Here is a 10,138-nt window from a genome sequence, read left to right on the forward strand (position 1 = left end):
TTTAGTGCTCGGGTGTCCTTTGTCAATTCTAATTGGTCCTGCAGGTTGGGGTTGCCTTGGAAACCAGTTCAGAAAGTGTTGGTTGGAGGTCTGCCAAAGGTTTGGGTAAGATTGGCTGTAATGAGCTACTGTAACTGACACTGTATCACTGATGCAAATAGAGACACGCTAACACTATGAATAGTGAAGCGGTTTGCTATTTGTAGTCCTCTTTAGACGTCAGAAACATGCCGTCTTAAGTTATTTTAAATACAGCTCCAATGAGTTGAACAAACAACATGCTGCATTTGGTCAATCTTTCTGAATACAGAGTACTAAACCTCACTTTGAGGATGACAAACATCCAAATAAACAACCATAACTTGTGTAGTTAAGAGGAGGATTTATAAGATCTAAATTGGAGGAGCCTTGGTTGACGTTGGTGACAGCAGGTATCACTGTTGCATGCTGTCAACAAGTAACAAGTCCCCCACAGGCTTAAATTTGTCTTTCTGAGCTTCAGTAACATGCAAACTGTCTGAGCCTTTTTAGGGTGTGAGCTGATGGTAAGCCAGAGCTTATTGTTCCTTCCTATTATATCTGTAGGCAGGAACAGACTCCAGCAGACTGAGCACTGCCTCTTCCAAGTTGTGACACCACAGAGAGACTACCGCCTGCTCCACCAATGACAAACACTGGCTGGACGCAACTACCTAGCTGTATGTTTTTTACAATTGCTTACACACTAAAATTAAAACTTTCCCACAATTAGCAAAACCTTACACTCGAGCAAAACACTGGCCTAGATTTGCACAACTGTAAGCATATTGTCAGCTTCACACTTTTTGCAAAACATCACACACAGTGATTTGTAAAACACTAAACACACTTGTATGCATTTGACACAGAAATTTATCATGAAGTCATTTCCTTGCAATTTCAAAGCAAAGGCTTTCAAATGAACACACACATGAACCAATTGGTAAAACACAGCCACCAGGTATGCAAACACATGATTGCTTAATTGTAGATACACCAATCAGGTTTAAGCACTATATAAAATGCAGCAGGTAAGTTCACCTGCCTTCAACCAAAATGGAAGGAGTCAGAAGAAGAAGACTGAGAGTGAGAGGGAGAATCCACAGAGGAGGAGAAGGAGGTAGAGGAAGAGGAAGAGGCCCAGCCAGAGGTAGAGGCCGAGGCGGAGGTAGAGGAAGAGGGAGAGGGAGAGGAAGACCTGAAGCCGGAGAATATGCTCAAAGAAGAAGAGGACCAAATTTATCAAATGAAAGTTGCGCAACACTAGTGGACCATGTTGTGAACCACGGATTGATGCTGAGGGAGGCTGGACTAAGAGTTCAGCCAAATCTTAGCAGATATACAGTGGCATCTGTCATAAGGACATTCAACAAGGAAACAGGTAAAAGAAAATCTGTCTACAGTTACAGTAATCAGATGCTCATTGTATGCACCATATCAGCACTTTTGATACCCCTCCCTGTGACATTTGAGGATTGAGGGTCGAGAACAACAAGGAGGAAGGGGGCCCTTATTCACGCGAGGGTTTACGATCTCCGGCCCCAGGCTCAGGTACCCCTCATTCAGGCCATGGAGGTCGCCTGTGACCAAGTCGACGCCGCAGCTGTGCAAGGATGGATTCGACATTCAAGACGGTTGTCTTGCCAAGGAGGATATCGCCTGTGATGTTGATGAAATTCTCTGGCCAGATCCAGCTAGGCGAAGAGATAATGTCTAGTATTTGCTGTATTTTTTCAGATCTTTCATTTTGTTTGTCTGTTTTTTCTGTGATTGTAACCTGTACTGGATACCGTATTTTATGTTTGTCTGTTGTTTGCTGAGCTAACAGTGTTATGCACACTACCATAGTAGCATGAAAACTGGGACTTGTTTTGTTATTGATTATCCATGTTGACATGTTGACTGATTTGGGTATATGGAGAGAAATACATTATATTTTCCTCAGTCTGCAGCATTGGTCTTGTGTAGTGTTTGGTGAACTTATTGTATATTTTCACTTTCTCTGTGTAGTTAATTTACAGTACCGGTACTCTAATCACTGAGAAGTAGAATTGCTAAAAGTGTTTTAGGTTAGCAACAGCAGTGTGTAACTGGTTCAAACATAATTAAGTCAAATGAAACGTGTGTGTTTCATATGGTAACAAAATATGTTTTTTATAAATTAGTGTATAGTTTTTGCAAGAGTGTTTAATTTTGCAAAGGGTCTGAGGTGTTCTGCTAATTGGGTGTGTGGTTGTGTGTAGTGTTTTGAAAAAGACTGTCCCTGTTTTCAAAATTGTGCTTAAGCAATTGAAAAAAAACTGTAAGCAGCTCCACCTTTACCAGTTTCAACATTAAACCAGTTAAAATTATAATCACACAATATAATTTACATTTTTCTGAAATAAGACATTCTGCATGAATACTTTAACTTCTGATGCTAATACTTTTGTGCTTTTACTTGAGAAGTTTTAAAGCCTGACTTTTACTTTTAACAGAGTATGTTTACACTGTAGTATTGCTACTTTTACTTAAGTACAACATTTAAGTACTCCTCTGCATGTCTTATTATAATATACAACTATTAACAACCTTGAGAATGTAATATTGATACTAAGTTGACTCTCCCCTTTGTTTAGATATTGATTATCAATTGGTCTCAATAGCTTTCCATTTTTCTTTGCCGTACAATTTAAACATTTGATCAAATCCATTAACTTAAAGTGCTCATATTATGCTTTTTGGCTTTTTCCCTTTCCTTTATTGTTTTTATATCTTTTTTGTGCACGTTATAGTTTTACAAAGTGAAAAAGTCCACCCCAAAGGCACTTACTAAAGCTCTACTTCTAAATATCTACAGGCCACCTAAATACTGTGCATCCTTCTTTGATGACTTTACTGAACTGCTGTCTATAATCTGTATTAACTTTGACCGTGTAATTATTGCTGGTTATTTTAACATTCATGTTGACAACCCCCAGGACCGAGGGACCAAAGAACTGTGTTGTGTTTTTGAGAGCTATGGACTGACTCAGCATGTGACACAGCCCACGCACAATAAGGGGCACACTCTGGACTTGATTATCTCCAAGGGTCTGAACATTTCCAAGGTTGTGGTGACGGATGTTGCTCTCTCTGATCATTCCTGTGTTTTCTTTAACGGCACTATCTCTGTGCCCCAAAGTGTTCAAACAAAGTTAATCAGAAAACAGTATATCACTGAAAACACCAGTGAATCATTCATTCAGCTTTTCTCCTCTACACCCACCCTCACTGGGGCCTCAGTCACTGAGCTTGTAGATAATTTCAACTGTAAAATTACGAACGTTATTGATGCTATTGCTCCCACTAAGGTCAAAGCTGTCTCTGGTAAGAAAAGATCTCCATGGAGAAATTTTATAGTTGTGAGAACAGAAAAAAGAGAGTGTCGAAAAGCTGAACGCAGTTGGCGAAAATCTAATCTCCAGGTCCATTATAACACTTATAAAGAGAGACTTCGCATTTATAATCTGGAACTAAGAAATGCAAGGCGGGCCTTTTTATCTGACATTATTGCCAGAAACAATAATAATTCACGTGCTTTGTTTGCTACTGTTGATAGATTAACTAACCCTCCAGTACCAGTAGCATCTGAACTGTTTTCTACCAAGGCTTGCAATGACTTTGCCTCCTTCTTCACAGACAAAATTCAGAAAATTAGACAAACAGTCAGTGCTTCCATATCAAGTACACGATATGTGTTGTCACAGTGTGCACGCAAAACAAATTCCAACATGACACAATTTCATACGATCAACCTTAAAAACCTGGAGGACATTATACAACATCTGAAAACCTCCTCCTGTTGTCTTGATATTCTACCAGCGGGTGTTTTCAAAAATGTTTCAAATTGTTTGGCTTCTGATCTTCTACAGATTGTAAACACATCTCTGCTCTCAGGTATCTTCCCACAGGCCCTGAAAACTGCAGTCATCAAGCCACTCCTAAAAAAGAACAATCTAGACACGACACTAATGAGCAACTATAGGCCAATATCAAACCTTCCATTTTTAAGTAAAATCATAGAAAAAGTGTTTTTTCAACAACTCAACCTTTTCTTATCGCTAAACAACAGTTTTGATGCCTTCCAGTCAGGTTTTCGACCACACCACAGCACTGAGACGGCGTTTGTTAAAGTCTTTAATGACATCAACTTAAACACAGATAGTGGCAAAATTTCAGTCTTAGTATTACTTGATCTCAGTGCTGCATTTGATACGGTAGACCATGACATATTGATTGACCTATTGGAAAACTGGGTTGGTCTTTCTGGCTCAGTCCTAAAGTGGTTTGAATCCTATTTAAAGAATAGGAACTACTTTGTGTCTATAGGTAATTATACATCTGAGCATACAAATATGACGTGTGGAGTTCCCCAAGGCTCAGTTCTGGGGCCTCTTCTGTTCAACATCTACATGCTTCCACTGGCTCAGATTATGGAAAACAACAAAATAAGTTACCATAGTTATGCGGATGACACCCAAATTTACATAACCTTATCGCCAGGGAACTATAGCTCAATACAACAATTAAATATGTGCATTGAACAGATTAATGATTGGATGTGCCAGAACTTTCTTAAATTAAATGAAGAAAAAATGGAGGTGGTTGTTTTTGGAGTAAAAGAGGAACGATTAAAAGTCAGCACTCAGCTTCAAACGACAATGTTGAAAACAACAGACAAAGCCAGAAATCTTGGTGTAGTCATGGACTCAGACCTGAATTTTAAAAGCCACATTAACATAATAAAAAAATCAGCCTATTATCACCTTAAAAATATATCAAGGGTTAAAGGACTTATGTCTCAGCAGGATCTGGAAAAACTTGTCCATGCTTTTATCTTCAGTAGACTTGACTACTGTAACGCTGTCTTTACAGGTCTCCCCAAAAAATCAATCAGACAGCTGCAGCTGATTCAGAACGCTGCTGCTCGAGTCCTCACTAAGACCAAGAAAGTGGATCACATCACTCCAGTACTGAAGTCTCTACACTGGCTTCCAGTGCCTCAAAGAATTGATTTCAAAATACTTTTACTGGTTTATAAATCACTAAACGGTTTAGGGCCAAAATACATTTCTGATCTGCTACTATACTATGACCCACCCAGACCTCTCAGGTCGTCTGGGACAGGTCTACTTGTTGTCCCCAGAGTCAGAACTAAACAGGGGGAAGCAGCGTTCAGTTTTTATGCTCCACATATTTGGAACAAACTCCCAGAAACCTGTAGGTCCGCTCCAACTCTCAGTTCTTTTAAATCTAAGCTAAAGACCTATCTTTTTGATGTTGCTTTTCTTCAAATAATCTATTTTATTAACTTTAATTTCTTATACTGCACTGTAACTTTTATTCTTATACTGCACTATCAATTTTATTCTTGTCTTTTAATGTTTTTAATTAGTTTATTGATGTTTTTAAATTGTTTTAAATTGTTTTCTTACTGCTCTTTAATGTTTTATGTAAAGCACTTTGAATTGCCCTGTTGCTGAAATGTGCTATACAAATAAAGCTGCCTTGCCTTGCCTTGCCTTGCCTTACCATCTCCAACAGAAAACACTGTTCACAAACTGCTCCAAACAGCTCTATTGTAGTCCAGCCTTTACTTCCGTGACAAATATGCGTCACTTTGTAACACGTTATAATGCTCACCTAGCTGCTAGCGTTGCACTCCCTCATACTCTGCTTCTGACTGGGTAGTAGTCCTTACATAGATACTGCGCATGTGTGACTCCCAACAAAGATGGAACAGAAGTGTGATGCCTCACTCTGTAGCTAAAACAGAGAGCTCAACACACAGGGTGAAAAGAGGAGCTGCAGCATTGTGCAGTACAACAAAAATATGTATTTCTTTGAAAATTAAACCATGTAAACCTATTCTGATAGAACCTCTAAATACAATTATGAACCTGAGAAATGAGCATAATATGAGCACTTTAACACCTGCTGTATGTTTATAAATAATATAAAAAAAAATATTGGTATTTTGTGTTCTCAGATGTTTCAAAGATGATCAAAAATGGATTGACTTTGGGAATAACAGCATAAATATATAGACACTGATTCACATATTTTTTATAAAAACAAGGCTTTTCCAGAGTCATAATATCTGTGTATATACAGCATATTCATAGAGAAATATTTTAAATAGATAAAAAAAAATGTATCTCAGTTTTTCTCAGACAGAACACTCTGTGAATTATGCATCTACAAGGCAAGCAATATATCTTGTCACTGACAGAAAACAGTGGGTGAGAGGTATGATTGAAAGAGTGAGTCAAAGGTCTGTTTTCTGACTGAAATCAGGTTAAAGGATAGGTTTAATGTGAATTTTTTTTGCTGTCCATACTGGACGTTAAGAGATCTTATCCTTTTGCAATTTTAATGCAAGTGATGGAAGACAAAATCCAGTCCTTTTTCCGGTGCAAATATACATTCAAAAGTTATCTAAACTTAAAAGTGTTAGAAGTATGAGTTAATTAACTCATTATTACAAAATTGCAGTAATTTTAGTATAAATCTTCATCTTTCCCTGGACAGTGTTTTGTAATGAAAATATATCAACCTTATATGGCTTCAGATACACTTTAGGAATACATTTTTGCTTAACAAAAGGACTTTGGATTGTGTCCCCCATTACTTCCATTGAAAGCAGTAAGCACATTTATTCTAACGGCCCGTATGAACAGGAAGAATGATTACAGCAAGCAAGAACTCTTTCAGTGTATATGGGCACCTGACTATTGTTTTAAAAATTGGTATCATTTGATGGCTGGGTCATACTCATGTAGCTGGCAGGAACATAAGTCAAGGCAGTACAGGACAAAGGTCTTCTGTGTAAAAAGGGAAATCTAACGTTAAAGGTCATGGAAACACAGAAAAAGTACAGTTTTTCATTTAAGAGAGCAGAGTAATTGGTCTCTTAAACAAGTATTCTGGTATTCAAATTAGTAGCTTTGGCAGACACCTACTATCATTTAACTTAAACTGTAAACGCACACACACATACACACACACACATACACACACACACACACACACACACACACACACAGTGATGGCAGTAGCAATAGATAAAGAATCAATCAACATTGTGCAACCACATGGCATATTTCCCATCTCATCTTTTCACTGTTAAGAAAAATAGAAGCTGCTCCTGATATATCTGCCACAGCAAGCTGAAAGACAAAACATTTTAAAAAGCTAGACCAAAACCCTCCCCATAACCAGTCACAGATGGAAGATTTAGAAAAACAGAAATAGTAAAAGATAAAAAGGGTCAGGGGTGCTGTGATTAACTGGCCTTGCTGTATCTCCCATGGGTTTAACTACTGGATGACTGAAGCCAAGCTCCAGGTTTATCTCGGACCTCAGCCCTGCTTGTAATTTTTTTTATTTATTTTTTTATTGATTTATTAGACAGTAACAGAAATAAATGCATAACAAAATGCCAACACAGTGACATTGTACATTTATCAGAACTGTCGAGGATAACACAAAAAAGTTACAAACTTATTTCCATTGTGGTCCTCGTTGTAGTCTGACAAAGATGTCCAGGCAAGCTACAGATGACTAAAAGGTACCTTATGTACACTCAACCACATCCAAATACAAAATAAATACAAATATATACACTGTAATAATAAATAATATTTTAAGACTACATGAAAGATTGATTCTAATTAGCATTTAACAACCATTCACCACATGCTCGATTAAAACAACGATCTGACTGGTTTAACTTAATCCCAACTGGGAGTTTGTTCCATTCCATTGCTGCCATGTACAAAAAAGTATTTTGCCCAGAACAGGTCTTAAATCTACACGGAACTATGTCTGTGGCAATACCTCTCGTTGAGTAGCTATGAGAGTTTCTAATAAGCTTAAAATAATCTTTAAAATACCTTGGCTCATTTTTATACAAAATCTTTCTTGTTAATCTTAGTTTCAACTGTCTCACCCTGTTTTCAACTGTCAGCCATTTTAATTTCTTAAGTTCAGAAGAGCCAATATGTTCTCTATAGTTGAGATTTAAAATCAACCTGACTAATTTATTCTGTGCCGTTTGAAGTTGAACTTTTATCCTCTTGGGTGTGCTACTGTACCATGTAGTACAGGCATAATCGAAGGGTGGCTGAATTAGAGCATTTGCCAACATTTTTAAAGTTTCTTTATTTAGAAACTGAGCCTTACGAGCCAGGAATTTTATTCTTTGGTTCACTTTAACTGTTAATTACAGACACTATGAAGGGACCTTTTAACTTGTGACACAGAAGAACTACAGCGAGAAATTTGTCTTGTGGAGTTATGCTGTGAAGGAAATCATACACATACTGTGAAGCCCTGCACTGGCATTCCAGTTTCTACAGGTTTGTTCATTTCACGCCATTCACTATACAGGAAGTTCATAAAACCCTAAAAGCTTTAAATCCTGGAAAACCTACAGGTTTTATGCTGATGATACCGTGATATACTGCTTTGCACCAACTCTTAAACAGGCTATTGAAAACATGCAAAATGCTTTCATTGTCGTCCAAAATACCCTTCTTCAGCTAAAACTCATTCTGAATGCAGATAAGACCAAACTTATGTTGTTTACTGGCTCCAGAAATAGACCACAAAATGTCCCCTCTGTGGTCACTCTTGGCAGTAGTGAAATACAGGTGGTTACTTACATCTTACAAATGCCTGGGCATTGTAATTGACTCCCTCACCATTAAGCCTCATGTGCTTTACATGATAAAAAAAGCTGAGGCTAAAGCTGGGTTTTTATTTTTGAAATAAGTTGTGTTTCTCTTTAAAAGTAAAAAAAATGACTTGTGGCTGCTAATTTTTTTAATCTGTTCTGGACTATGGTGATTTGTTGTATATGCATGCCTCTGTTCATTGTCTTCGGTTGACTCAGCCTACCATGCTTCCTTGAGGTTCATTACCAACTTTAAAGCTTGGACTCACCGCTGCGAGTTGGCCTGCTCTGGCGACTCGTAGGCTCCATCACTAGTATAACTTCATTTATAAGGCAATGCTTGGTGTGCTACCTCCCTACATATGTTCTCTTATCACGTGGAAAAGTGCTGGTTGGCACTTCTTACAATCTCACATAATTTTGCTTTCTGTCCCTAATGCGTGCACAGAACAGGGAAAAAAGGCTTTTGTGTACTTTGCCCCCTCTGCATGGAATACGCTGCAGAATGACTTGAGACTAAATGAATTTATCTCTGTAAATGCTTTTAAATCCAAAATAAAAATAAATGGAGGCAGACTGTTTAAGATGTCAGTGATTCCTGGTTACAAAAATGGCTATTTTAAATTGATATGTGAATTGCTTTGCTTTTTTGCTTTATTAACTTTGTCCTCTTGTGTTTCTTGTCTGTAACTATGTGATTATATATGATGCTGCCTGTCTTGGCCAGGTCACCCTTGAAAAAGAGATTCTTAATCTCAATGGGTTTTCCTTATAATATTACACATAAGGACCACTAGGTGGGAGTGAAAGACCAATGTAATTGGATGGCATTCAGCTTGTGGTGCTTAAAGCGCAAAAAAAAAAAAAATACATTTGAAAAACTAAACAGCATGTCTCTTTCCAGAAATCACAACCCGGTTGCTCAAGATAATCCACAGACCTGGTTTAGAGCAGTTTCATGTAGGAACTATAGTAGAAAGAAAAATAGTACTTTGAGGACCACAAGCCGAGTGCCATAGTTCCATTATATTGGAGAGAAGGCAGACATCTCCAACACTAGGCACATCAAAACAATATAGATTGATAAATAGCACTACAGCTAAGAGGAAAAATATTACGTTTTGATGGGGTGAACAATCCCTTCAAACGAGTTTGAGGTGAACAGTGAAATATTCATAACACACCCACCTGAGAAATGCCACAACCAGTGGATTGTTGAAAAACGGCAAAACTAAGGTTAGGGTTAGGTCTTCTGTCGCCCTCATAGCACAGAATTAAACAAGCATAATTCATTTAAAAAAAATACTGTATTTTGCTTCCACATAGAAATTGAATTGGTGAAATCAGTCACTTTAAAAACATAACATTGTATGCCAACTATCAAACCATAGCTAACTCCATTTTAAATCCTTTCTCCCTCAG

The sequence above is a fragment of the Perca fluviatilis genome, chromosome 2, assembly GCF_010015445.1.
Source record: "Perca fluviatilis chromosome 2, GENO_Pfluv_1.0, whole genome shotgun sequence".
Taxonomy (NCBI): domain Eukaryota; kingdom Metazoa; phylum Chordata; class Actinopteri; order Perciformes; family Percidae; genus Perca; species Perca fluviatilis.